This window comes from Ochotona curzoniae, unplaced genomic scaffold (assembly GCF_017591425.1).
Source record: "Ochotona curzoniae isolate NIBS_2020 unplaced genomic scaffold, NIBS_Ocur_1.0 scaffold_1852, whole genome shotgun sequence".
In the NCBI taxonomy this organism is placed as follows: domain Eukaryota; kingdom Metazoa; phylum Chordata; class Mammalia; order Lagomorpha; family Ochotonidae; genus Ochotona; species Ochotona curzoniae.
Window position 1 is genome coordinate 54,363,574 of NW_024467087.1, and position 27,403 is coordinate 54,390,976.

At 38.9% G+C, this 27,403-nt stretch overlaps 1 pseudogene; it reads left to right on the plus strand.

Moving 5' to 3' along the window:
- The first annotated feature begins 9,119 nt into the window (after positions 1 to 9,119).
- Positions 9,120 to 27,236, plus strand: LOC121169142 (annotated as a pseudogene).
- The last annotated feature ends 167 nt before the right edge of the window (positions 27,237 to 27,403 follow it).

Consider the following 27,403-nt stretch of genomic DNA (forward strand, 5'->3'; position numbering starts at 1 on the left):
CTGGGAAAGCAGTGAAGTATGGCCAAATCTTTGGGACCCTGCACCCACATGGGACACCCACAAGAAGCTCCCAGTTCCTGGCTTCAGATTGGCTCAGTCTGGCCATTGCAGCCATCTGAGGAATGAACCAGTGGATGGAAGTTCTTTCCCTCTCTGTCTCTCCTCTCTGTGAATCTGCCTTTCCCATAAAAATAAATAAGTCTTTTTAAAAAGAACATTATATGGTACCCTTGAATATTACCTGAAAAGAACCTTCTTATTTCAGTTCCTAACGATAATGTGACACTCTGTATCTTTAACTTGCTGCTGTGTTCACACATTCCTTTGTCCTCTAACACCCCTTTCAAATTTCCTCAGCTATCCAAACTCCCCCTCATTATGCACTTAATTTTTATTTCATTCAGCCTACATGGTTTGCATAACTTTAGAAAATTGTATTTATTTATTTCAAAGAACTACATAGAAGGGCATGGAGAGTTCTTAACATCTGCTGGTTGACTCCTCAAATGTCCACCACAACAAGGGCTAGGCCAAGCCAAATCCAAGAACATGATTTCCCACAACTGTAGGAGCCCAGCACTTTAGGCCATTGTCTGTAGCATTGTTTTACGTCATTAACAAGCAGCTGGATGGGAAGTAGAGCAGCCAGGGCAGTAATCTGCACTTATATGGGATGCTGGTATCACAAGCTTTGGCTTAACTGACTGTCCCAAAAACTTAGGAGCAAATATTGTGATACAGTTAAGATGCTGCTTGGGACAGCCACACCCCACATTAGAGTGTGTGGCTGCCAACCTAACTACCCATCTTTCTTCCAGTTTCCTATTAATGATCTTTTCATACACACAGGAGAACCTGATGGAGTTTCTGACTCCTGTCTTAGCTCTATTCTAAATCTAGCTGTTGCAAGTATTTGGGGAATAAACCAACAAATGGAAGATCTCTCTCTCTCTCTCTCTCTCTCATTCTCTCATTCAGATTAATGAATAAATACATCTTTAAAATATTAATTCAGTGTGGCCAGAATTGTGGCATATAAAGTTAAGTCACCACCTGCAACACCTACATCCCATATGGATGCTGGTTCGAATCCCAGCTGATCCACTTCCAATCCAGCTCCCTGATAATGCACTTAGGGAAGTAGCAGAAGGTGCCTCAAGTGGCTGAGTCCCTGCACTCATGTGGCTTCAACCTGGCCCAATTCTGATGGTTGTGATCATTTGGGAAGTGAATCAGCAGATAGATCTCTCTCTCTCTCTCTCCATCTCTCATTTTCTCTTTGTAACTCTACCTTTAAAATAATAAATAAAATCTTATAAAAATAAATTCAGATATTAAAAACATACCCTGTATTTTAGTCTCCAGAATAAATATAAATGGATTTGTATGCTCATCTCAAACCGTAAACTTTAATGTTCTTGATTATCAGACTATCTTGACTTTTTTTAGTGACGGGATTTTCTATTTCCATCAAACTTTTAGCTAGTGTCTATAAGATAAGTAAATATGGTCTCTTGATACTGTCTCTAACTCTCCCACAACTTCAGCAGCATAGAAAACTGAAAACTGAGATTAGATTTGACAATAATGTAAATTTGTGGGCCCTTTCCTATAAGCACCACTGTACTGTATTAGAAATCAGAAACTCACTCTAACAGTTAGAATTACACTGCTTTGTCTCATACTAAAATAGCAAAATGCTTCTAAGAGGCCACTTCCAAAACATTTTTTTTTTATCATCCTCGAGGTCTGATATTTCAGATAAACCATAGAACATTTTCTAACTTCTCATGCATCTGCTCTTTTTGTCCCCACACTATGTAGAATCCTATCATGGAGTCCCCTCCATGATAACTCTGTTAATCACAATAATATGTTTCTATTCTGAGTTACAGACACATAACTTGCATTTTATCAAACAGATTTACAAGGAGCAGTTGCTCAAGTGATATTTTAATCTGAATTCCCAAGGTCCTGATCTTTACAGTTACCCTTGGTAACTCATCACTTGACAATTTGATGTTATGTGTGCCGCTAACACTATCTTAGAAATTTATCACAGTTAAATTATCCCTAAGGAAAACTGTCTTTTGGAAGCAGAATATTCCTGGCTATTCAAAGGAAAAACAAAGATTTCCTAGTACCCAGTTTCATTGCATTCCAGGTAAATTAAAATTATCATATTTGTTTCTGATTACACAGAACTACTTTGAAATTAATGTGCTTTTTAATGTTCCTAATTTGAAAATTAATTTTCTCTTGCACACACAGAGACAAAAATCAAAGATTGAAAAATAATGTTTTACAACCTATGAAAACATTCTACAATCTGCAATTTTATCCTGTAGTAAATCAAATCACTGTGTAATTCTAGTTCCCCTTTTTAAAAATCAACTTCAAAAAACTCACAGAGAAAACCAAGAAACTGACACATTCTCTGCTATGGAATGCTACTCAGCCATTAAAAAGAATGAAGTCCTAGGATTGGCAACAAAGTGGTCCCACTGGAGGCCATTATGCTCAGTGAAATAAACCAGTTTCAAAATGACAAATATCGGGCCCGGCGGCGTGGCCTAGCAGCTAAAGTCCTCGCCTTGAACGCTCCGGGATCCCATATGGGTGCCGGTTCTAATCCCGGCAGCTCCACTTCCCTTCCAGCTCCCTGCCTGTGGCCTGGGAAAGCAGTCGAGGATGGCCCAATGTTTTGGGATCCTGCACCCGCGTGGGAGACCCAGAAGGAGTTCCTGGAACCTGGCTTCAGATAGGCATGGCATCAGCCGTTGCGCTCACTTGGGGAGTGAATCATCGGACGGAAGATCTTCCTCTCTGTCTCTCCTCTCTGTATATCTGACTTTGTAATAAAAATAAATAAATCTTTAAAAAAATGACAAATATCATATGTTCTTTCTGATATAAGCCAACCTTCATAAAAAATGCAAAATACAAAATAATGATATATAGGGCAGCAACTATGCACGTAAACTCTCAAAAGCAAATGGTGTAATGGAGAATAGAATGCTGGGACACAAACGAGAACTGCAATATGCATCTATTCCTGAATAAAAGAAGGAACCCCCAATGAAACTGTTCAATATACCTTGACAACAAAATACTAGATTCTCTACCATTCCCAACATCTGCACTGTCATGACATGAGCAGCAGAATGTTGAAAATGTGACTGTATCTGTAGGACTATACTATTGTAAAATACAGGGAGAAATGGGGGGAGGGGGAAGGTGAGGAATGGGGAGAATCTCTGTATCTATAAAATCTGTATAACAGGGCCCGGCGCGGTGGCGCAGTGGTTAAGGTCCTCGCCTTGCACGCACTTGGGGAGTGAATCATCGGACAGAAGATCTTCCTCTCTGTATATCTGCCTTTCCAATAAAAACATAATAATAAAAATAAATCTTTTAAAAAAATCTGTATAACAAATGAATAATAATTAAATAAATAAAGTTCTTTAAAAGGGCAACTGAAAAAGAGGAACCTGAGAAAAAAATTTTTTAAAAAAAATCATACATTTACTATAGGAAGCCATGTTTCTTAAGTCTATTTTTATTTTGACTTCTACAAGTTTTTAATTTATATAAAGGGAACAAATTCCATGCATATATACATATTTAAGAATATAATGATACTTCCCATCCAATGCTCCCTGCATCTCCAGCTCTCACTCTTCCTCCTCCTTACCTTGTTATCTAAAAAATCCTCTTTAGGGCCTTGCAGTGTCTCAATAGGTTAATCCTCTACGTGCGAGTGCAAGCATTACCATATGGGCACTGCTTCATGTCGCAACTGCCCCTACCTTCTCTGCACTTTCCTACTTATGGCATGGAAAAGCAGTGGAAGATGGACCAATTCCTCATGCCCCTGGACCCATGTGGGAGACCCAGAAGAGCTCCTAAAACTGGCTTCAAATTAGCTCAGCTTTGGCCACTACTGCCATATGGAGGATTGAACTAGTAGATGGAAGATCTTTCTCCTCTCTGTCTCTCCTGCTCTCTGAAAATCTGTGTTTCAAATAAAAAATAAATAAGCCTTTAAGGAAAAAACCCTCTTTAAGGACCTGCACAGTGGCATAACAGTAAAGCCACCTCCTGTGGTGCCAGCTTCCCCTATGGGCACGAGTCAGAGTCCTGGCTGCTTCGCTTCCAATGCTCTGAAATGCTGTTGGTTTCTGTGCAAGGGAGTCACCAGTGTAGGTGATCTAATCATACAATGTGTGCTCTGAGGCTAGACCACACATACACTGGTTCTGGTTCCTGAGCTCAGAGATCCAGGCATGTCTGAGGCCATCCTGAGATGAAAGGGTGTGCTGCTTGTTGACACCAAAAGCCATTAATAGGCTTCCTCCAACCACAGGTGTTGCAGCCTAGCCCAGTGAGCCCGGACACACCATCTCTTTAGGGCTGCAGCCCAACCCATCCCCAGGCCTCATTTTTTCATGTGCCAGTAGGTGCTGTGGCCTGACCCAAAGAGGTCTGAAGCACCAGCTCTCTAAGGCCCCCTGCTCAGCTCCAGCTCCCACATGTGCTGGAAGGTACAACACAGGGAGGCCCATGGTACTAATTCTCCGGGTCCCTCTACCTGTACTTCCCGCAGTTCAGGCTTTTGCACACACCAGCAGTTACCGTGGCTTAGACCAGGGAGGCCCATGTCTGTAGCTTTGCCCACATCAAACCTACACCCCAGCAAACATACAGCATCAGTCTGTTCACCACTTCCCTTACAGATGTAGCATTAAATAGAAAATCGTGCAGGGACACTGGTGTAGTCACACAGAGTTAGCCCAGATTACCCGCCAGTTATTGGCTGCTTTTCACAGCAGTTAAACACTTGCCTACATACAAGGTGACCTAGGCAGTTGCCTACAGCTGGGGGTCTGTTTAACTTAATTGAGATTTCTCAAAATAGTTATTAAAAACTATTCATTAAAATATTTAGAAATGTAAGAAATTAACAAGTTTCTGGTACCTTATTAATCTTTATGTAGTACTTGGGTTCCTGTCACCCAAACGGGAGACCTGAATGGAGTCTAGGTACCTAGCTTGAACTTGGCCCAGCCATGCCATTGTGGCCCTTGCAGAAGTGAACAGAAAGAAAAAGATTTCTGTCTCATTTGCTTGCTCTTTAACCCTGCCTTTCAAATCTCTTTAAGACCTCATTTGATTCAGGGGCTAATATCCAGGTCTTACAAAAAGCTTCAGAAACACAACAGCAAAACAGCCTATTAAGAAATAGGCAAAGAAAATAAGAAGGCATTTTCAAAAGAACAAGTTCAAATATGTAATAGACATATGAAAAAATACTGACTCCTTAGTTTTTAGGGAAATGCAAACAAAAACCACATTGAGGGTCCATCTAACTTTACTGTTTTTGGTTTACATTCAGAAATCTACTAATAACACCTTTTGTGTGGGGAGAAAGGTACCCTCCTCCACTGTTGGTGGGAGTGGAAGCTAGCGCAACTTCTATGGAAGTCAATATGCTAAGAGACCTGAAAATTGATCTGTATGATGCAACTATCCCACTCCTGAGAATATATTCAAATGAAGTGAAATCTGCATATAATCAAGCTTCCCTATATTTACAGCAGTACGACCCACAATAGCAAAGTCATAGAAACAAACCAGATGCCCATTGAAAGAGAAATGAATAAAGAAACTGTGATGTATTTATTCCATGAAATATACACAGCCATTAAAAAGAATAAAATTCTACCATTTGCAATAAAATGGTCCCAACTGGCAACCATTATTTTCAGTGAAAAATAAGCCAGTCCAAAATAAGACAACTACCGTATGTTCTCTCTGATATAAGGCGACCTTCATGCAAAATACAATATCAATAGATATATACATAAACAAATATGTACATATACTCTCAGAGATGAATTGTGCAATGGAGATTTGCAGACTGGGAAGGAAGAAACTTCGTAACACACATCTCTACTCTTGAATAAAAGGAGGACTCCCAATAAACTGATAAATGCATTTTGACACTTTGATACTACATTTTCTACCATTGCCTATGCCTAAAATGGCATGATACACTTAAATTGTTGAATGTTAAACTTGTAACTCTTACTAAAGGACTATACTACTATAATAATATGGAGGAAATGGTGGTGGGGAAATTGGGGAGGCAGGAAGGGGAAGTGGAGCGGAGAATTCCTATACCTACAAAACTGTATCATAGAAAATAATATTTTTTTAAAACTTAAATAAAATCTCACTTAATTGACAAATTAAAATTTATGAGAAATTATAGGCTGAAACTATTAACTCTTTTGAAGCAATTTTCCAAGTGTTTCTGGGGAAATACACACAGTTTAATTATTTTCTGTCTAACATGTCTACAGTCAAGGCCATCTACTTGTTCAACAATGTATCTCCTGATGGCTCACTTGGCATGTTTCTCAGCAAAGTCCTCCTCTGCATTCCTGTACTCCTTCCGTTCACACACCCCATCCACTCCCCACAACATTCCTTCCCTGCCACCATCACATCTTCGTATTATCAGTTCAGTACAAGCTAATCCTCTGGGTGTTTTATCTCCCCCTTTCTTCTTCAACCTTACACATGGTGCTTTTTGGATCATTTTTGCCCTGGCCTTCATTGTAGGGGGATCAAAACACCCCTAAAAAGTGGCTTCCAGCACTGTGATAGAGATAAGAAAATTTCTGTTCCCCTCTTCCTTCATTACTATGCAAATTCTGTATTCTCAATGTTTACCAAAACTGATTCAATGTGAATAGGCTCAGACACTTCAGAATTGTTATAAAGGACTACCCACTATGGATAATTCAGTTACCCACATCCTACAAGTATCACCACTCTGCCTAATCTGAGAAGAAAATACCTTCAGAATTCAGAATATCTCTTAGTAATAGTGCTGCAGCTAGATTCCTGGATTACAGGACAGAAAGTTAGCAAAACTCAAATATTAGTTGAATTTATTTTAAATATGCATTTATTGAGGGGAGAGAGAGAGAGAGAAACTCACACATCCATCTGTCTGAAATCCTGACAACAGCTAGGAGCCAGGAGTGCAACCAAGGTCTCCCACATGGGCTACAAAAACATAACCGTTGTAGCCATCAGTATTGTCTCCAAAAATCTTCATGGCTAAAACACTAGAATCAGAAGCTAGAGCTGGAAATCTAACTCAAACACTCATCTGAGATATGGGTATCTTAACGGCTATGTTCAGTGCCAGCTCCTAAATACTAATTACAAGGTCAACACATTCATTGAATAAAGCACCTGTTATTTAAGATAAGGCAAAGTAATCTACCTGCTAAAGTGATTGTGCGTAATAATTTCCCAAGCAAGCAGTTGGTATTGAGTGCTTATGATGTAATGCCTTATTTTATTTTTTTTTTGTTACAAATCTGTGATAAAATTAAGATCACCATTATTTTATGGATGGAGAACATGAGACTCTAATTATTAATCTTACTCTGCCCATAAGTGACCAACCATAAAATCCAGGTCCCTATTCTTTGAATCAACATATCTCTACCTTCTGCTGCATGCTTTTGTCTTCACAGTGGGTTGGGTTTTGCCTCAAAGCTTAATAATGTTAAGGTCATAACTTTAAGAATTAATGAAAATTAAGGTTCAATTAAATAAAGCCAGGCAGAAGAAAGACTAGGAGGGGCATGTATAATAGGCAAAAGCTCTGACCATTTTCTTTTTTTAATTTTTAATTTTACTTATTTTTATTATTATCATTATTATCATCTTATGATAGAGTTCCATAGGCCCTGGGATTTCCCTTATCCCCTTCCCAATTCCCTCCCCCCTCACTGAGTTCCCCTATATCATTACTATACGCATGTTCATAGTTCATACACAGTCATATGTCCATCCTTGCTGGCATGGACAATGGCAGAGAGTCCAGCATCCTAGTCAAGATATAGTTAACACTTTCGTTGGGGGTCTATCTTTCTCTGGAAGTAGAGATGCATACTGCATTGTATCCTCACATCTGGATATGATAGTCTCCATTACACAGTTACTATAAATCCCCTTAAATGAAAAGCTACAAAAAAAAAATCAGCAACAGGAAGAAAAATAGAAATTTGCAATGCCATGAAGTTAAATAACATGCTACTAGACATGATAATCTCCATTACAAAGTTACTATACATACTCTTAGATGAAAAGCCACAAAACAGAATCACCAGCAGGAAGAAAAAAGAAATTAACAACACCATGAAGTAACATGCTACTAAATGACTAATGTGTTGCTGAAGAAATGAAAAAGAAAAATCAAACTTCTTGAAGAAAACGATGCTACTATATGATCTTGACTCATTGAAGAATGTAATAAGAAAGCGTATTGAGGGCCCGGCGCGGTGGCGCAAGTGGTTAAAGGTCCTCGCCTTGCACGCCCGGGATCCCATATGGGCGCCGGTTCTAATCCCGGCAGCCCCGCTTCCCTTCCAGCTCCCTGCCTGTGGCCTGGGAAAGCAGTCGAGGACGGCCCAAAGCTTTGGGACCCTGCACCCGCGTGGGAGACCCAGAAGAGGCTCCTGGCTTCGGATCAGCGTAGTATCGGCCCGTTGCGCTCACTTGGGGAGTGAATCATCGGACAGAAGATCTTCCTCTCTGTCTCTCCTCTCTGTATATCCGCCTTTCCAATGAAAAAATAATAAAAATAAATCTTTAAAAAAAAAAAAAGAAAGCGTATTGAAGAGATGAAACTAACAAAAAAATCAAAATCTATGAGATACAGTTTCCGCTGATCTTTGTTGGTAAGATGTGTCTCCTGTAAGCAACAAATAGATGGGTTTTGTTTTATAATCTATCAATCTATGCCATTTGATTGATGAATTTAAGCCATTTACATTCAAGGTTAATATGTATGGGTGGCTCATTTCCCTTAGCATAATGGTCTCTAGTTTGGCCCATTTGGCCACAAACAAATGTTTTTCATTTTTCATATGTTTGCTCTAATATAAGATAATATGATGTCAAATCTAGAGATATCATATGTGAATCTTACTCTATTTCACTTTATACTTACCTGTACCTTCTGTAACAAGAACTTGTGATGTAATTCATTAATCAAACATCCATAAGAGGCTGACTGTTTATAATCACCCGAGATGGTCAATGTCCCCTTTATCACTGTTACTGGTACTGTCCAAAAATAACAAAGATCTAATCCTCATTGTACCTACATTAAGGCCCCAGGATGCAAGAATGAACCCACAACAAAATGACAGTCTCCTACATGGTTGGGAGACTCTCCAGTGTCAGCATCATAGACTTGGGAAAATTCATGAAAGACTCCCATTGTGAGACTGGAGGGGAGAACAGAGAGGGGGGGAGTGAACTTGGGGGAGGGGGACGGGAGACACCAGCACCAACTAAATTGTATCAAGAAACAATTAGTAAAAAAAGAAGGAAACATTTTTAATTATATATGCATATTTATGTATGAGTGGTAATGTGGTCCTATCATTTAGCAATGTGTTGTTCATTGTCTCATTTGGCCTTCTGTTGTTTTACTAGGATGTTCTTCACATTTGCTTTTGATTTTGGTGGGTGTTATTCTCTGTCAAGAGAACACCTTTAAATATCATTTGTAGGTCAGGTTTGAAAGAGGCATATTCTTTTAACTTTTCTTGACTGTGGAAGAATTTTATTTCATTTTCAAAGACAAAGGAAAGTTTTGCTGGATACGTTATCCTGGGTTGACAATTTTGCTTTTAGAATCTGGAATATGTTGCTCCATTCCCTTCTTTCCTATAAAGATTCCTGTGAGAGATCTCCTGTGAATTTAATTGCCAATCCTCTATATGTCAATTTTTCCCCACATACACATTGAAGTATCTTTTCTTTATGTTCTATTGAAGACAGCTTGATGATCATGTGTCGCGGTGAGCATCACTTTTTGATCAACCCTTCTGGGAGTTCTGTGCCCCTCCTAGATGTTGTTCCCCAATTCTTTCTCTAAATTAGGGAAATTTTCCTTTATTATTTCATTAAATACATTTTTACAATGCTGACCCAGGAGTTGGGGCTGCAGATACCATGGTGGAAATCTAACATAAGAACCCAGACCTGGAACTCACTGGAGGGAGTGGCACAAATGACTACAAACAAAGAGCCATGGACCAAGTGCAATAAGTAAAACTGAATTGTAGACTTGTGGGTGACAGAGCTTAGAAACATGCCCAAGAAGAAGAACCTGATAACCAGAAGCACAATGACCAAGAGCAAACGGAGAGACAGAGGCACAATAAATATTACTGAAGACTCCCCTGCAAAGGAACAAAAGCTTTTGCCAACCTTAGAGTTAACAGAAATGCATCAAGAAAATGGGGGATACAGAATTCAAGACACTTGTTATAAAACTTCTTATCAACAATGATAAGACGTAAAGCAGGCATTCAAGGATTTCAAGGAACCTGTCACACCGGAAATGAATCAAATGAAAGCTGATGTATCAGAAATGACGAATACAGTGGAGCAAATTAAAAGTACAGTGGAGAGTCTCCAAAATAGAATGAAGGAGGCATAAGAAACAATCTCTGAATTGGAAGATATTTGCTGTCACCAGGGGGAAACAAACAAAAAGCTGGAAGCAGAGCTGGATCAGGCCAAAAAAAGTATTCAAGAATCGAAAGAAACTATTAAAAGGCCAAACATAAGACTTATGGGTGTCCCAGAAGGTGCAGAAAGAGAGGTTGAGTTTAAACATTTATTTTCAGCTATTGTACCTCCCCTCAAATGAAAAGTCATAATACAAAATCAACTATAGAAAGAAAACTAGAAATTTACAATGGAGACTAACATATTCAGATGTGAAGATAAAATGTAGTATGCATTTCTACTTTCAGACAAAGATGGAATTACACAGAAACTGTTTACTATATCTTGACAATAGGATGCTGGACTCTCTGCCATTGTCCATGCCCACAATGATGGACATATGACTGTGTATGAAGAAGTATGCTTTAGTAATGATATAGAAGAACTAGGTGGGGAGGGGGAACTGGGAAAAGGTTAAGGGAAATCCCAGGAGCCTATGGTGAAAATGCTGATAATAATAATAATAAATAATCCACTCCCACCCAAAAAAAAATAAAATAAACATGTATTTAATGAAATAATAAGGGAAAAGTTTCCTAATATAGAGAAAGAATTGGGGAACAGCATCCAGGAAAGGCACAGAACTCCCAACAGGGTTGACCAAAAGTAATCTTCGCCACGACACATGATAATCAAGTTCTCTTCAATCAAACATAAGAAAAAGATCCTTAAGTGTGCACGTGAAAAAAAATCAACTGACATATAAAGGAATGCCAATTAAACTCACAGGAGACCTCTTCCAGGAAACTCTACAGGCAAGAAGAGAATGGAGCAACATATTCCAGATTCTTTTTTTTATATAAGATTTATTTTTATTATTTATTTATTGGAAAGTCAGATATACAGGGAGGAGGAGAGACAGAGAGGAAGATCTTCCATCCGATGATTCACTCCCCAAGTGAGCGCAATAGCCAATGCTATGCTGATCCAAAGCCAGGAGCCTCTTCCGGGTCTCCCACGTGGGTGCAGGTTCCCAAAGCTTTGGGCCGTCCTCAACTGCTTTCCCAGGCCACAGGCAGGGAGCTGGAAGGGAAGCGGGGCTGCCGGAATAGAACCAGCGCCCATATGGCATCCCGGGCGTGCAAGGCGAGGACCTTAACCACTGCGCCACCGCGCCAGGCCCATATTCCAGATTCTAAAAGCAAAAATTGCCAACCCAGGATAACGTATCCAGCAAAACTTTCCTTTGTCTTTGAAAATGAAATAAAATTCTTCCACAGTCAAGACAAGTTAAAAGAATATGCCTCTTCCAAGCCTGCCCTAGAAATGATACTTCAAGATGTTCTCTTGACAGAGAAAAGGAATACTGCCAACCAAACCAAAGGCAAATGCGAAGAACACCCCAGTAAAACGACAACAGAAGACTAAATCAATGAACAATCCACTGCTAAAATGACAGAACCAAATGACCACTTACTTGTATTAACCTTGAATGTAAACAGCTTATACTCATAAGTCAATCATCATAGATTAGCAGACTGGATTACAAAACAAAACCCATCTATTTGTTGCTTATAGGAGACACATTTCAGCAAAAAAGATCTGTGTGTGTGTGCGTGTGTGTGTGCATCCCCCTCTCTAACTCTGTCTTTCAAATAAATGAATACCTCTTTAAAAAAATTAAGGAATCAAAAGGATTGTCCCACTAGGGAAAATCATGTAATCACAAAGACACTGAGAAAGTACTAAAGTACATACAACACAGAGAAAGTACACACAACACAACCAAAAGCAATTCATTAAATGGCAGCATTTAATTCTTAACAATAGCCATCTTCAAAGTTAATAGGTTACATTTTCCAATTTAAAAAAGACATGGATTTGATGAATGGATAAAACAAAGACTATTCAACCAACCTATAAGAGGGTTGCTACAAACACAGACACACATTTAAAGTGACTCGATAGAAGACATTCCCTCTCAATAAAAACTGAAAGTCAGCAGAGACAGAAATTCTTACATTGGATAAAATAGACTTTCACTCAAAAACTGTAAAACAAAATTTGAAAAGACATTATATAATGATAAATGAGAGACTTTATCAAGGGCACATAACAATTATAAACAACTGCTGAAGAGGACATGGAAAATAAAGAGCCATTTCATGCTCTTGGTGTGAATGGAAATCAGTACTTTCATTAATGGAGAGCAGTATAAAGGTTTCTCAAAAAAATCAAAAATATAATCACCCTGTGACTGAGTAGCACATCTGTGTATCCATTCAAAGGAAATAAAAGCAGTATGTTGAGACTATAGCTGCACTCTTTAGCTTATTGTAACAGTATTCGCAACAGTCAACATATGAAACCAACCTAAACATCCACCACGGACCAGTGTGTGTAAACACACACATAAAACTGGAAAGCCAATTAACCTTTAACAGTACATATGCTTAGTCACTTGTAACTAAATGGATAGTACTGTTTAGTGTTAAGACAAGTAAGACAAGCATAGAGCACCTCTGTGATCTCACTTCTGTATCAACTCTTGAAAACTGGAGCTCATAGATGTAGTATAGAATGCTTACTAGAAGACAGGAGGGAGGAACAATCAGAAAGACATTAATCTAAAGATATAAAGTCTCCATTACATAGGAATAAATGTAAGAGATATATTGTACATTATGGTGATTTTAATTAGCAAGGAGATACTGTACTGTGAGGACTGCTAAAAGAGCAGATTTTACATGTCCTTTTCACAAAAAAAAAAAACCAAGAAGTAATGTGATTGTTAATAACCTCAATGTAGTAATTCAACAAGGTAAGCATATTTCAACAGCATGGTGTTCATAAATACATACAAATTTTATTTTTTAAACACAAGCAAGTTTAAAGAGAAGAAATGATAAAAAGTAACCAAATGAAAAATTCTAGATCTAAAAAGAACAAGAAACCTCCCCTTCTTCTAACATCCCTGGCCTTGTAGAACACTATCAAAGGGCTGGTTTTTGCCCTACCTCACACAGAACTCTGAGGAATGTGACAAAGTTACACTCCAAGTGAAGCAAGATACTTTGGATTGCCATGAGAAAAAAAAAGTAAGGTGCACTTGGCACAGAAACAGGAACCCATAACTGCTAGGCACACTGACAGGGGAAGGGGGGCCATGCAGTCTGTGAGAAGCGGTGGTTTCATCATGTGTACATTACAATGCAGAGCTGAAAGGACCATGAAATAAATGAAGAAAAAAGAAAGAAAAGAACAAGACAAATCCTCAGTAACCCAAATGAAAGATATAGAAATCTACACATTTCCTGAAGGCTTTAATTAATCATCTTACAGAAAATTGGTGAGTTACAAGAAAACATACGCAGAGAGCTGCTATGATTTGGATGTCATTTTTTACCACCAAAGTCATGATACTGTGTAATCACCAATGTTACTGTGCTGAGTTGAGGCTGGGTCTGGAAGAGGTGATTTAGTCATTAAAACAAACTGATGACTTTCTCATGGAAGCAGGTGGAAGTAAATGACTGAGTACTGATCCTCACCTGAATGGATTAGTTCTTCTGCCTGCAGGTTGTTCTAAAGTCAGCCCACTTCACTTGTTGTCCCCTTCTGCATATGGCAACTGCCCCTTCCGGTTCCCTGCCAAGATATAAAATAAGAGCTTTACTAGAAGCTGAACAAATTACGACACTATCACACTGAACATCCCTGCCTAAAGAATAGACAGGCCATGGTGGTGTAAGCTTTGGTTCTACCCCCCAGAACGGGCTGGTCTTGGTTGAATGAAGACTCCAGATATCACAAAGCATCTTGGCATTGGTGGGCACAGAACAATAGGGCTGACCCCAACACAAGCCCAGGAAGAGGCCATGGAAGGGTGAGCTATCACACTTTCGGTAGTTACCCAATTCATTCTGAACAGCACCTCAGCTGTATATTTGGGACAAACTGGAGCTAGGGAGTATTATAAGACTGAACGAGTAAAAACATTATCAACAGGATGTCTATGGGAAATTGACTTGGAATGCACTCAAATATTAAAACCGGATCAGAGAAAATGAGCACACTGCTTAGAATTTCTACAAGGACAGCCACAAAGAAAACCATATTACTGTAACTTCTCTTGCAATGCACAGATAATGGTATACGCAAACAAGAACTTAAGAACTTCCAAAACGCCATGATTTCACCTAAAGAACAAACTGAAATTGAAATTTTCATACTCAGATAAGCATTTCCAAATAGTTGTTTTATTAAACTTCAAGGAACTGAAGAGAGCACAAACAATGCAATATTTTAACATAGAGAATTGATAGTGAGACAACAGTAACCAAGCAAAATCAGGCAGAAATCTCTCACCTGAAAAAGTACACTAAGTGAAATAAACAACATGATACAAGTCAGAATATATCAAACAAACAAAAAACTAATTGGGGAGCATAAAGATAGATTATTTGAAAACACACAGGCAAAGGAGGAAAAAAAAGAATCAAGAGAAATGAAGAAAATTTAATGGAAGTTTGAGACCCCATAATAACAGCAACATCCAGATGATTGGAATTCAAGAGACACTTCAGAAAGCCAAAGGGATATTAAAGAGGTAACAAACAGAAAATTTCCCAACCCTAGAGAAAGCTCTAGCTATCCAGGAATAGAAAAACCAGAGGTCACCAGTCAAATTCAAATCTACCCATTCCACCATAAGATGTATTTTAGACAAGCTCTCCAAGTCGAAACACAAAGGAAGAACTCTCAACATTGCAAGAGAAAAGAAGGAATAACATATTTAGAGATCATAATTTGTCTGACCACAAATCTACTTTTTCTGCAAAAAAAAAAAGGCAGAAACTTCGTAAGTCAGGAAAAAAAATGAATGACTTTTACAGCATTTATTCAAAATTGCCAGCTAAGAATAATGTATCCAACAAAACCATTCTTCAGATACGAGGGAGAGACAGACATTCCCAAACTAAAGCTAAGAGAGTTTGCTACCAATGGATCTGTTACAAAAGCTAAGAAAGGGAGTTCTTCAAGCTGGAAGAGATGCCAAAGAGAAAGAAGAAAACAACAGATGGCTCTGAAAACTCACTGCTGAGGGCCGGTGTGGTAGAGCCACCTGCAGCAGCAGCATTCCATACTAGATTGCTGGCTCCAGTTCTAGTTGCTTCATTTTTGACCCAACACCCTGCTAACAAACCTGGGAAGACAACAGAAGATGACTTTGGCTCTTATCTTCCACGTAGGAGAAAGGGAGTTTCAGGCTCCTGACTCAAGCCTGGCCCAGTACTGGTTGTTGTGGCCATTTGGGCATTTAGCAAGTAAATGAAGAAATGAATGAAATATTCATTCTCTCTCTCTTTGTGTCTCTCTCTATCTCTCTCTCTTTCTCATTGTAACTCTGCCTTTAAAATAGGTAATTTTTTTTCTTTAAACAAAACCTCTCTGTTGGGGCCAATACCATGGTCTAGCAAGTTAAGTCTCCTCCTGATGCACAAACATCCCATATAGGCGCCACTCGAGTCCCAGCTGCTCCAGCTCCAAACAAAATTCTTGCTAATGGGCTGGGAAAATAGTGGGAAAAGACTGAAGTCCTTGGCCCCTATACCTGTGTGGGAGACCTAGAAAAAGCTCCTAGCTCCTGGCATCTGGCCAGCCCAGCTCTACCTTTTGCAACCATTTGGGGAATAAACCAGCAGACAGAAGATCTTTCTGTCTCCTTCTCTCTATATAACTCTGCCTTTCAAATAAAAAATAAATCCTAAAACAAAACAAAACCTCACTGGTAAGAATAACTGTACCAACAAATTCAGAATGCTCTAAAATTGTAAACATGGTATAAAACCGTTTACACCTTCACTGTAAATATTTCAAATATTATAATAACTATATTAAAATGTTAAGAAATAGGCTATATTGAAAGATGTTAAATGTAACAACAAAAGTTCAAAATGTGCAGAGTAAAGCACAAATGTAGGCTTCTTTGTTCATGCATCCTATCTCTTTTTGTTTGTTTCTTTCCCTATCTTTACATTTAATGTTAACTTGTGTTTCAACTTGTATTCAATTTTAACTTGTATTTCAACTTTTTGCTTGTTACACTGAAAGGTTTTTTGTAAGCTGAATGATAAACACAAATCACTAACTTATAATGGAGTTGCCAAAGAGAAATCAGCAAGGAACAAATAAAGATTGTAAGAGGCAAAAACAAAGGAACTACCATTTTTTTAAAAATATGAAAATATTAGTTATTGCTGCTGATGCAGTGGCATTAGCAAACTAATTGTCTGTCTGAAGCGCCAGCATCCTATATGGGTGCCAGTTTTATCTTCACTGCTCCACTATGCTCTGGCTCTGTGCTTATGACCTGGAAAAGAAGTGAAGAATCATCCAAGTCCTTGGACCCCTGCACTCACGTGAGAGACTTGGAAAAAGTTCCTGGCTACAGGCTTCAGCTAGGCTCATCTCTGGCCATTGCAGCCATTTGGGGAGTGAACCAGCCATTTGGGAAGATGCAAGATTTTTCTCTGCCTCTGCTTCTCTCTGTAACTCTGCTTTCCAAATAAAAAAACAAATACCTGCTGGTATGCAAGGGAACTAAAGCAGGAAGTGGGCCCAGCCAGGCTTGGCCACTGCACCTACCAACACATGCAAAAATCGAGACTGAGGGTGGACCTGGTGGGAGTTATTTGGTGTCACCTCAGCTAGACTACAGCACATGCCCATATACATGAGATGGGCTTCTGGCGGACTGGGCTGGACTAGGCTGCAGCACCCACCAGTTTGCCTCAGAGATGGGGTTGGGGGCAGAACTGACCAGTCAGCTGCATCCATCAGTAAGTGTATTAACTGATGCAAGAGGTAGAGCAAATCTGACCCTGCATTAGCTGGTGCACACACAAGTCAAGTCTGAGGTCACCCTAGGTGAAGTTTCTTGGGGGACTCCCCAACTAGACTGCTGAACTCAAACCCTGGCCACAGGGAAAATTACAATGTATGTGATTTGACCTTAGAGTGCAGGCCTCAGGACTGGGTGCTGCAGTTGCTGATACCTGTGCAGTGGCCAGCATACCAAAATGAACACAGGGAACATAACAGCCATCTCACCTAGGCCAGCAGAGAACATCGAGTGCTTCGCCAAAAGATAGAAAACAGAACAGGTTAAACAATTTTCCTAACTAAGCTTTCCAACAAATGTCCAGGTCTGTGGATACACTGAAATAGACCTCCTCAGCCATTAGACCTTGAAAATATTTTCTCAGCTCTGGTACAATGACACCAACAATTCCTCAGAACCATCAAGACCACTCAAGCAGCACTCTCAAAACATTATTCCCTACACTGGGGTAACTAAGGCGACATCTGACGACCATCTCCATCCCCAGGCACTAATTTAGCTTGACAGCAAGAAGCAGGCCACTCCCCTATCCTGCAGCCTCCACAGATATAGGAGAAAGAAAAAATAACTGAAATATTTATCCCACCCACTCCCTTCACACCTCAAAACTCCACATCATAATTGGAGAACAGCATGGGTATGCATCATCTCAACTACGTAATCAATATTTAAAATAAAATAAACTTTTTTCAAATGTCAGTTATAAAAACTTAACTATTGATGATTACTTAAATGTTAATAAAATATCATCAAATTAAAAGATAGGGTGACTAAATGGCTATTTCTTTTAAAAAGAACCTAACTATATCCTGTTATGAGAAGTTCACTTCAAGACTAGTATGGTGGCATAACAAGTTAATCCTCCACTTACAGGCACTGACATGCCATATGGGCACAGCTTCGTGCCCTGATAGTTCCACTTCCTAATCCAGCTCTCTGTTTATGGTCTAGGAAAGCAGCAGAAGATAGCCCAAAACCTTGGGCCCCTGCACCCACGTGGGATATATGGGAGAAGCTCCTGGCTTTAGACAGGCCCAGCTTCAAAACATGCAGGCATTTGGGGAGTGACTCAAATTATGCAAGATCTCTCTCTCTCTCTCTCTTACCCCCCTTTCTGTAACTCTAACTTTCCAAGTGAAATAAATAAGTCTTAATAATAAATCTCCTTCACTGTTGGTGGGAGTGTAGGCTAGTACAACTACTATGGAAGTCAGTATTGAGAGTGCTAAGAAAACTAAAAATTGATCTGCTGTATGACCCAGCTATCCCACTTCTGAGAATATATCCAAAGGAAATGAAATTTGCATATGAGGACATATGAGGAAGGGATTTATAGATCTATATTCACAGCACAATCTACAATAGCAATGACATGGAAACAATGCAGATGCCCATCCAAAGAGGAGTGGATAAAGAAACTATAATACATCCACTCAATCACTAAAAAGAATGGAATTCTACTGTTTACAACCAAATGATCCCAACTAGAGGCAATTATGCTCAGTGCAACAATTCAATCCCAAACGGACAATATCGTATGTTCTCTCTGAAATATGAGATACCTTTCAGTACCATTTTTACTACATCTCAGGGAGGTTGATAAGTTTGCTTTTATTTTCATTCATTCAAAAAGTTTTCGTTTTTCTTATTAATTTCCTCACTGTCTCATAGTTCACACAGTAGCATCATGTGCTTGAGGAAGGTATTTGGTTTTCTTTTTCATTTCTTCAGCAACACATTAGTCATTCAGTAGCATGATATTTAACTTCATGTTGTTGTAATTTTTAAATTTTCATTCCTGCTGTTGATTTTGATGACTTTTCATTCAAGCAGATGTATTGTAACTATGTAGTAGAGACTATCACATACAGATATGAAGATACAATGCAACGTGAATCTCTATTTCCAAATCCAAGATGGACTCCCAATGAAACTGTTGAATGTATCTTGACAATAGGATGCTGGATTCTTTGCCGGGGTCCATGCCTACAATATCAGGATACACTTAAATAGCAGGATGATAGGCTTATGACTGTTTATGAAGGACTATACTATTGCAATGACATGGGGGAAGTTGGAGGAGATAGAGATTTGGGGGGATTATTGTGTAATGATAAAGGGCTCAAACCAGCAGGAGGATATAACAATTATAAGTTTATATGCATTTAATATTGGAACACTCAAATACATAAAGTAAACCCTAATGGAGCTAAATGTAGAAATAAACTCTGATACAATGACAGTAAGGAAATTTAACTCTCCAGTTTCATAAATGGACTGATCATACAGAAAAAAAATAACAAGGAAACAGTAGAGTTACATTGCACCCTGAATTGTTTTGTTTGGATCTAACAGACATCCACAGCTGCATAAGACATTCTTTTCAACAACACATGGAACATTTTCCAAGAGAGATCATATGGTAGGTCACAAAATAAGATTCTACAAAATTAAGATATTAGAAATCATTCCAAGTGCCATTTCTGACAACAATGCAATAGTAATAGAAATCAATAATAGTAAAAACTTTTGAGGGCCTGGCGCGATGGCGCAGTGGTTAAGGTCCTCGCCTTGCACGCTCAGGATCCCATATGGGCGCCGGTTCTAATCCCAGCAGCTCCACTTCCCATCCAGCTCCCTGCCTGTGGCCCGGGAAAGCAGTCGAGGATGGCCTAATACTTTGGGACCCTGCACCCGTGTGGGAGACCCAGAAGAAGTTCCTGGCTCCTGGCTTCGGATCGGCATAGCATCTGCCGTTAAGCTCACTTGAGGAGTGAATCATCGGACGGAAGATCTTCCTCTCTGTCTCTCCTCTCTGTATATCCGCCTTTCCAATAAAAATAAAATAAATCTTTAAAAAAAACTTTTGAACTATACAAATACTAAAGCTAAATAATTTACATCTCAAACATCAATGAATAGAGGAAGAAATCAAGGAAGAAAATTTAAAATATCTTAAAATGAATGAAAATGGAAATTCAGTTTACGATAATCAATATACACATCCAATAAAAAGACAGAAATATCTCAAAGAAACCATTTACTATTGTATCCCAAAGAATTGGAGAAAAGAACAAAATAAACCCAAAAGAGGGATAAGGAAAATATAATAAATCAGTGACACAGACTACCAAAAAATCAATGAAACAAGGAACTTTTTCTTAGAAAAAAAAAATCCCTCAACCATTTGCTAGATGAACCAAGGAAGAAAGAGAGGAGATTCAAATTACATAGAATTAGAAATGAAAATGGAGACATTACAACTGACACTACCAAAATAAAAAAATGATTGTTAGTGATAACTATGAACAATTATGTGGAAACAAATTTCATGACCTAGAGAAATGAACAAATTCTTGGATAAATATACCTTACTAAGATTTAATCATGATGAAATAGCATGCCTAAGCAGACCAATAACAGGCAGCAACATTAACTCGGCTTAAAAAAAAAAAAAAAACCCTCTAATCAAACAGAAGTCCAGGACAAGATAGCTTCACTACTTAATCCTACCAAACTTTTAAAGAACAATTAACACCAATGCTTCTTAAATTAATTTTAAAAGCAGAAGAGAGCACAATTATTTCAAATTAATTCCAAGGCTAGCATTACATTAACAACAAAACAAAACTGCAACAAGAAAAACACCAACCAACCAAATCAATAGACCAATATCCTTGCTGCAAATTAATGCAAGCATTCTCAGCAAAATATTAATAAAATAAAAATCCAACAAAATAGTAAATTAATTAATAAAATAAAATCCAACAGCATATTTTAAAAATCCTTTCCTATCAACTGTGATTCATCCCAGGGATGTGAGACATCTCATCAATAGAATATAGAATAAAATGTGTTTAATCATCTCAGTAGATATAAAAAGGGGGGGGAACATTTGATATAATTCAACATTCCTTCGTAAAAAACTGAACAAATTTAATAAAGAAGAAACAAACCTTAACATAACAAAGACTATATATAACAACTCAACATCTAACATCATACTAAGTAGGGGAAGACTGGAGGTATTCTGTGTAAGATCTAAGTTAAGACCAGCGTACCCTCTTACCAATTCTGTTCAACATAATACTAGAAGTCATAAGTAAAGCAAATAGGCAAGAAAGAAATAAGGAGCATCCAACTCAGAAAGGAGGAAGTCAAATTTTCACTTTTTGCAAATGACATGATCTTATGTGTGGAAAACTGTAGATCCCACCAAAAAGCTGTTAGAAATAATAAAGAAATTTGACATAGTTGCAAGATACAATGTCAAAACACAAAAATGATAGTGTTATAACATGTGAATGGTGAGTTGTTTCAAAAAAGAGAGTCAAGAAATTTCTCTCACTTCCAGTAGTTACAAAAAAAAGACAAAATACCTGAGAAAATAAATTTAAGATTTCTACTATGAAAACTACACATCCTTGTTGACAGAAATCAAAGGAAACACAAATAAATGGAAAGATGTCCTGGATTCTTTTTAAAAAAAGATTGACATATTTTTATTGGAAAGGCAGATTTACAGAAAGAAAGAGAGACAGAAAGAAAAATTTTCCATCTGCTGATTCACTCACCATATAGCCACAACGGCTAGAACTGAGCCAATCTGAAATCGGGAGCCAGGGGCTTCTTCCAGGTCTCCCATGTGGATGCAGGGTTCCAAAGCTTTGAGCTGTTCTCTACTGCTTTCCCAGGCCACAAGCAGGGAGCTAAATGGGAAGCGGAGCAGCCAGGACACAAACTAGTGTCCATATATGAACCTGGCACATGCAAGGCGAGGATTTAGCCACTGAGCAATTGTATGCCAGGCTCCAATCTAGGTTCCTGGCTTAGAAGAATCAGTATCATTAAAATTCGCATACCACCCAATGATACATGCAGACTCTATACAATCCCTACCAAAATCCAAGCAACATTTTTCAGAGAAATAGAGAAAAAAAAATCACTATTAAAACATGTGGAACAGGCCAGGTGTGATAACCTAATGACCAAAATCTTCACCTTGCATCCATATTAGGATCTAACATGGGCACCGGTTCCAGACCCAGCTGCTCTACTTTCCATCCAACTCCCTGCCTGTATCCTGAGAAAGCAGTGGAGGACTGCCCAAAGCCTTGAGACCCTGTGCCCACATGGGAGACCCAAAGGAGGTTTCTGGCTCCTGGCTTTGGATCAGCTTAATTCTGGCCATTACAGCCACCTGGGGAGTGAATAAACAGAAGGAAGTTCTTTCTCTATCTCCTTCTCCCTGTATTTCTTACCAATAAAAATAAATAAATCTTAAAAATATATATATATATGGAACCACAAAAGACCCCAAGTAGCATGATTTCAACATAAACACAGATTTATAGGACAATGAAACACAATAGAGGTGCTAACAGTAAACCCCCTACAACCTACTGCTCTTTGACAAAGTTGCTAAAATTGCATTGGGAATTAATAAACAATGATGGGAAGATTGTATATCTACATACAGAAGAATGAAATCAGGCACTATCACCACATACAAAAATCAAATCAAACTAAGTTGGATTAAATGCTAAAATATGAGGCCTGAGTCTTTGAAACTGTTCGAAGAAAGCATAAGAGAACCAGTTTAGTACATTGAAATGCGCAAGGATTTTCTAGATCAGACCCCAAAGGCACATGAAATAAGCACAAGAATAAGCAAATGAGACTTCACTGAAATAAAGAGCTTTTGCACGAAAGAAGAAATGGTCAACAGAAGTGATATACATAATGGGAAACTATTTTCAAGCTGTACATCTAACAAGAGATTCATATCCAGAACATATAAGGAACTCAAGCAACCCAACAGCAAAATAAAATATCATGAACGATCAAACACACAAAAACAGACATTTTCAAAAGAAGACACCTAAATTTCTAACAGGTACATTAAAAATGCTTAACATCACTGAATTCTCAGAGAAATTTAAACTAAATCATGTATCACCTCACCCTCAATAAGATTGACTATTATCAAAAACACAAATGACGAGTGGTGATGAAAATGTGGAGAAAAGGAAGTCTTTTTACACTGTTGCTGGGAATTAAATTAGTGCAGTTATTATGGAAAACATTGTGGGGGTTCTGAAAAAAGTGAAAGTGGATCTTATAAAATCTATTACTGATCTAGCAATTCCAAAGAAAATGCAACCCATCTATTGAATAAACATGTATACTTCCATGTTTATTGCTGAACTACTCACAAATATCCATGCAGCGTAAACATTATAGGTGCCAATCCACTAAAGAATAAATTTTTTAAATGTGGTACACATATACAATGGAATATTATGCAACCACGAAAAGAGTGCAGTCTCATCATTTGCAACAGCATGAATGGGAAAAGAGGTATTTATACTAATTGGAATAAACCAAGCACAGAAAGACAAGTGAAACATTATCTTGCACCTATGTGGAGCCTTAAAAAAGAAAAAGGTGAACTCATGGAGGTTAAAAATGTAATGGCATGACCAGACATTTGAGAGGAAAGTGAAGCGAGTAAGATGGGGGATACTGCATCAGGGATATATAATAGTAAGCTGCTTTTGGATTCTGTTGTACAGTAGGGTGACTAGAGATGATGTTCGCACACTGTGTATTTCTCTATTTTAAAAACTTAGAGGGACTGGGGTTGTGGTGTAAGTTCATGTCAACTCCTGTGATGTGAATATCTCTCATTTGGACACTCATTCAAGTTCCAGCGGCTCCACTTACGATCCAGTTCCCTGTTAATGCACCTGGGGAAAGTAGCAGAGGATGACTCAAGCGCTTGGGCTCTCACACCCACATAGATGACCCAGATTGAGTTCCAGTCTCCTGGCTTCGGTCTGACCCAGCCCTGGCCAGTGCTAACATCTGGGAATGAGCAAATCTTTCTCTCTCCCTCTTCTCTCTCGCTCTCTTTCTCTTTCCCTCTCTAATTCTGACCTTCAAAAACATAAATACTTTTTTCTATTGAAAATATATGAACAAAGAAAAAAGGACAAAAACAGCAACAAATATAGTAGATACTAAACCAGCTATATCAATAATTCATGAATGGGAAAAGTCAATGATCTAAAGCACTAAAAGATGGATATCATAGGGGATCAAACAAGAAGACCCTGTAATATGTTGCCTATAAGAAATCCATTTTCCATAAAATACATAGAGATTAAAAGTACACTAACAGGGCCCGGCGCGGTGGCGCAAGTGGTTAAAGGTCCTCGCCTTGCACGCCTGGAATCCCATATGGGCGCCGGTTCTAATCCCGGCAGCCCCGCTTCCCTTCCAGCTCCCTGCCTGTGGCCTGGGAAAGCAGTCGAGGACGGCCCAAAGCTTTGGGATCCTGCACCCGCGTGGGAGACCCGGAAGAGGCTCCTGGCTTCGGATCGGCATAGTATCGGCCCGTTGCGCTCACTTGGGGAGTGAATCATCGGATGGAAGATCTTCCTCTCTGTCTCTCCTCTCTGTATATCCGCCTTTCCAATAAAAAAAAAAATAAATAAATCTTTAAAAAAAAAAGTACACTAACAGCAAAAGATACACTGTCCTAATAGTAATCAAAAGATACTGGAAGTACAGTAGTATCTCCTTAGTGAAGAATCCAAATGGACGCCTGAAACTCATGATAGCACTGAACTCTGTACACACATGTATTTCCCTACACACAAACATATAATTAAATGTTATGCATGAATTAACTACAATAAGAAATTAACAACAACAGCATAGACTGGTAATCTCAGCATCCCATATTTTTATTTTCTTCAATCATGAGCTTATACTTTTTCAATTAAAGAAAGAAAGCACTTTGTGACTTCTCTTTGGCATATTCAAATTGCTAGCATAAATATTATTTGCATTTTGATGTCATTATTAAGTAAAACAAGGGTTATTAGAACACAGGCAATGCAGCACCATGACAATGAATCTGAAAATAGGATGGCTACTAAGTGACTAACAGGTGGGTAACATATTCAGCATGAATAAGTTAGGAAAAATTTATATTCCGGATGAGAGTGAAATGCATAATGCAAGGTTTTATCAAGATACTGAAAATGATGTATAGCTTAAAGTTTCTAAAATATTTATTTCTATTAATAGTATTTCCATTGAGCTTTTGGATCAAGCTTGGCCATAAGAAACTGAAACTGCAGGTAAGTGAAAACACAGATAAAGGAAGATTAGTGTGATATTAATTTCAGAGGAGCTGACTTCAACAGAAGAAAGTTAACAGAGATAACAAAGAACATCACACAATGATGACGAGATCGATTCCCCAAGAATCCTTAACCTCCACGTGCCTGAAATCAAATGCAAAAACTTATCGGAGGAGGAACCTAGGGGTTCGGAGTGAGCTCAGCTGCAGGGTGGGTCCCAGTGTTCGGTGCTCCCTTCCTTGAAGCAGCGGTGGCCGGGGTGGGTGCCGGGAGTGAGAAGCCACTGCACGGCTGGAAAATGCTGGTGTATTCCCCGGGGGTGGGGGTTGGGGGATAAGAAGGAAACGAACCATCATGATGAACTACTCCGAGGTGAACTACTCCGAGAATGAATGGAGTAGCTCCGAGGACTAGGACACCGAGAGCTCATCAGTCTCGGAGGATGGTGACAGCTCAGAAATAGATGATGAAGACTGTGAAAGAAGAATGGAATATTTAGATGAAATGTCCAATCTTGAAAAACAGTTTACCGACCTCAAAGACCAACTTTATAAAGAGCGATTAAGTCAGGTGGATGCAAAACTACAAGAAGTCATAGCTGGGAAAACATCAGAATATTTGGAACCACTGGCAACTCTACAAGAAAATATGCAAATTAATACAAAGGTAGCAGGAATCCATAGGGAGCTCTGCTTAGAATCAGTAAAGAACAAATACGGGGCCTGGCGGCATGGCCTAGCAGCTAAAGTCCTCACCTTGAACGCCCGGGATCCCATATGGGCGCCGGTTCTAGTCCCAGCAGCTCCACTTCCCATCCAGCTCCCTGCTTGTGGCCTGGGAAAGCAGTTGAGGACGGCCCAATGCTTTGGGGCCCTGCATCCGCGTGGGAGACCTGGAGGAGGTTCCTGGCTCCTGGCTTCGGATCGGCAAAGCATCGGCCGTTGCGCTCACTTGGGGAGTGAATCATCGGACGGAAGATCTTCCTGTCTCCTCCTCCTCTCTGTATATCTGACTTTCCAATAAATAAATAAACCTTTAAGGAAAAAAAAAGAACAAATATGAATGTGAAATCCAAGCTTCTCGCCAGCATTGTGAGAGTGAGAAGCTTTTGTTATATGATACGATCCAGAGTGAGCTTGAGGAGAAGATACGAAGGCTTGAAGAGGACAGGCACAGCACTAACATTACCTCAGAGCTGTGAAATGATGAGCTGCAGTCAAGAAAGAAGAGTAAGGACCCGTTCAGTCCCTACAAGAAGCCCGTTGTTGTTTCAGGCCCATATATAGTGTATATGTTTACAAGATCTTGACATTCTGGAAGACTGGACAAAAATCAGGAAGGTAATGGCTACGCTGGGTCCATACAGAGAGAAAACAGAACCCCCTGTGAAGCTGGAGAAGCATCTGCACAGTGCCAGATCTGAAGAGGGAAGACTGTATTATGATGGTGAATGGTATATACACAGACAGACCATACGTGTTGATAAAAAAAAAGATGAATGTTCTACCAGTGCCATAATTACAACCGTTAACCATGATCAAGTTTGGTTTAAGAGGCCTGATGGAAGCAAATCTAAGCTTTACATTTCACAGCTACAGAAAGGAAAATATTCAATTAAGCATTCGTAATCATGATTTAAGTGCTATCTAAACCTACTTTATTAGTGTTACAAAGTGTGATGCACCATGGGAATAAAAATCTCTGTTCAATAACTTCACATTCTCATTGTACCAAGACAGAATTTGTATTTGTAGGCAGTACCTTAACTAGACCTCATATCGATGTTATTAGAGGA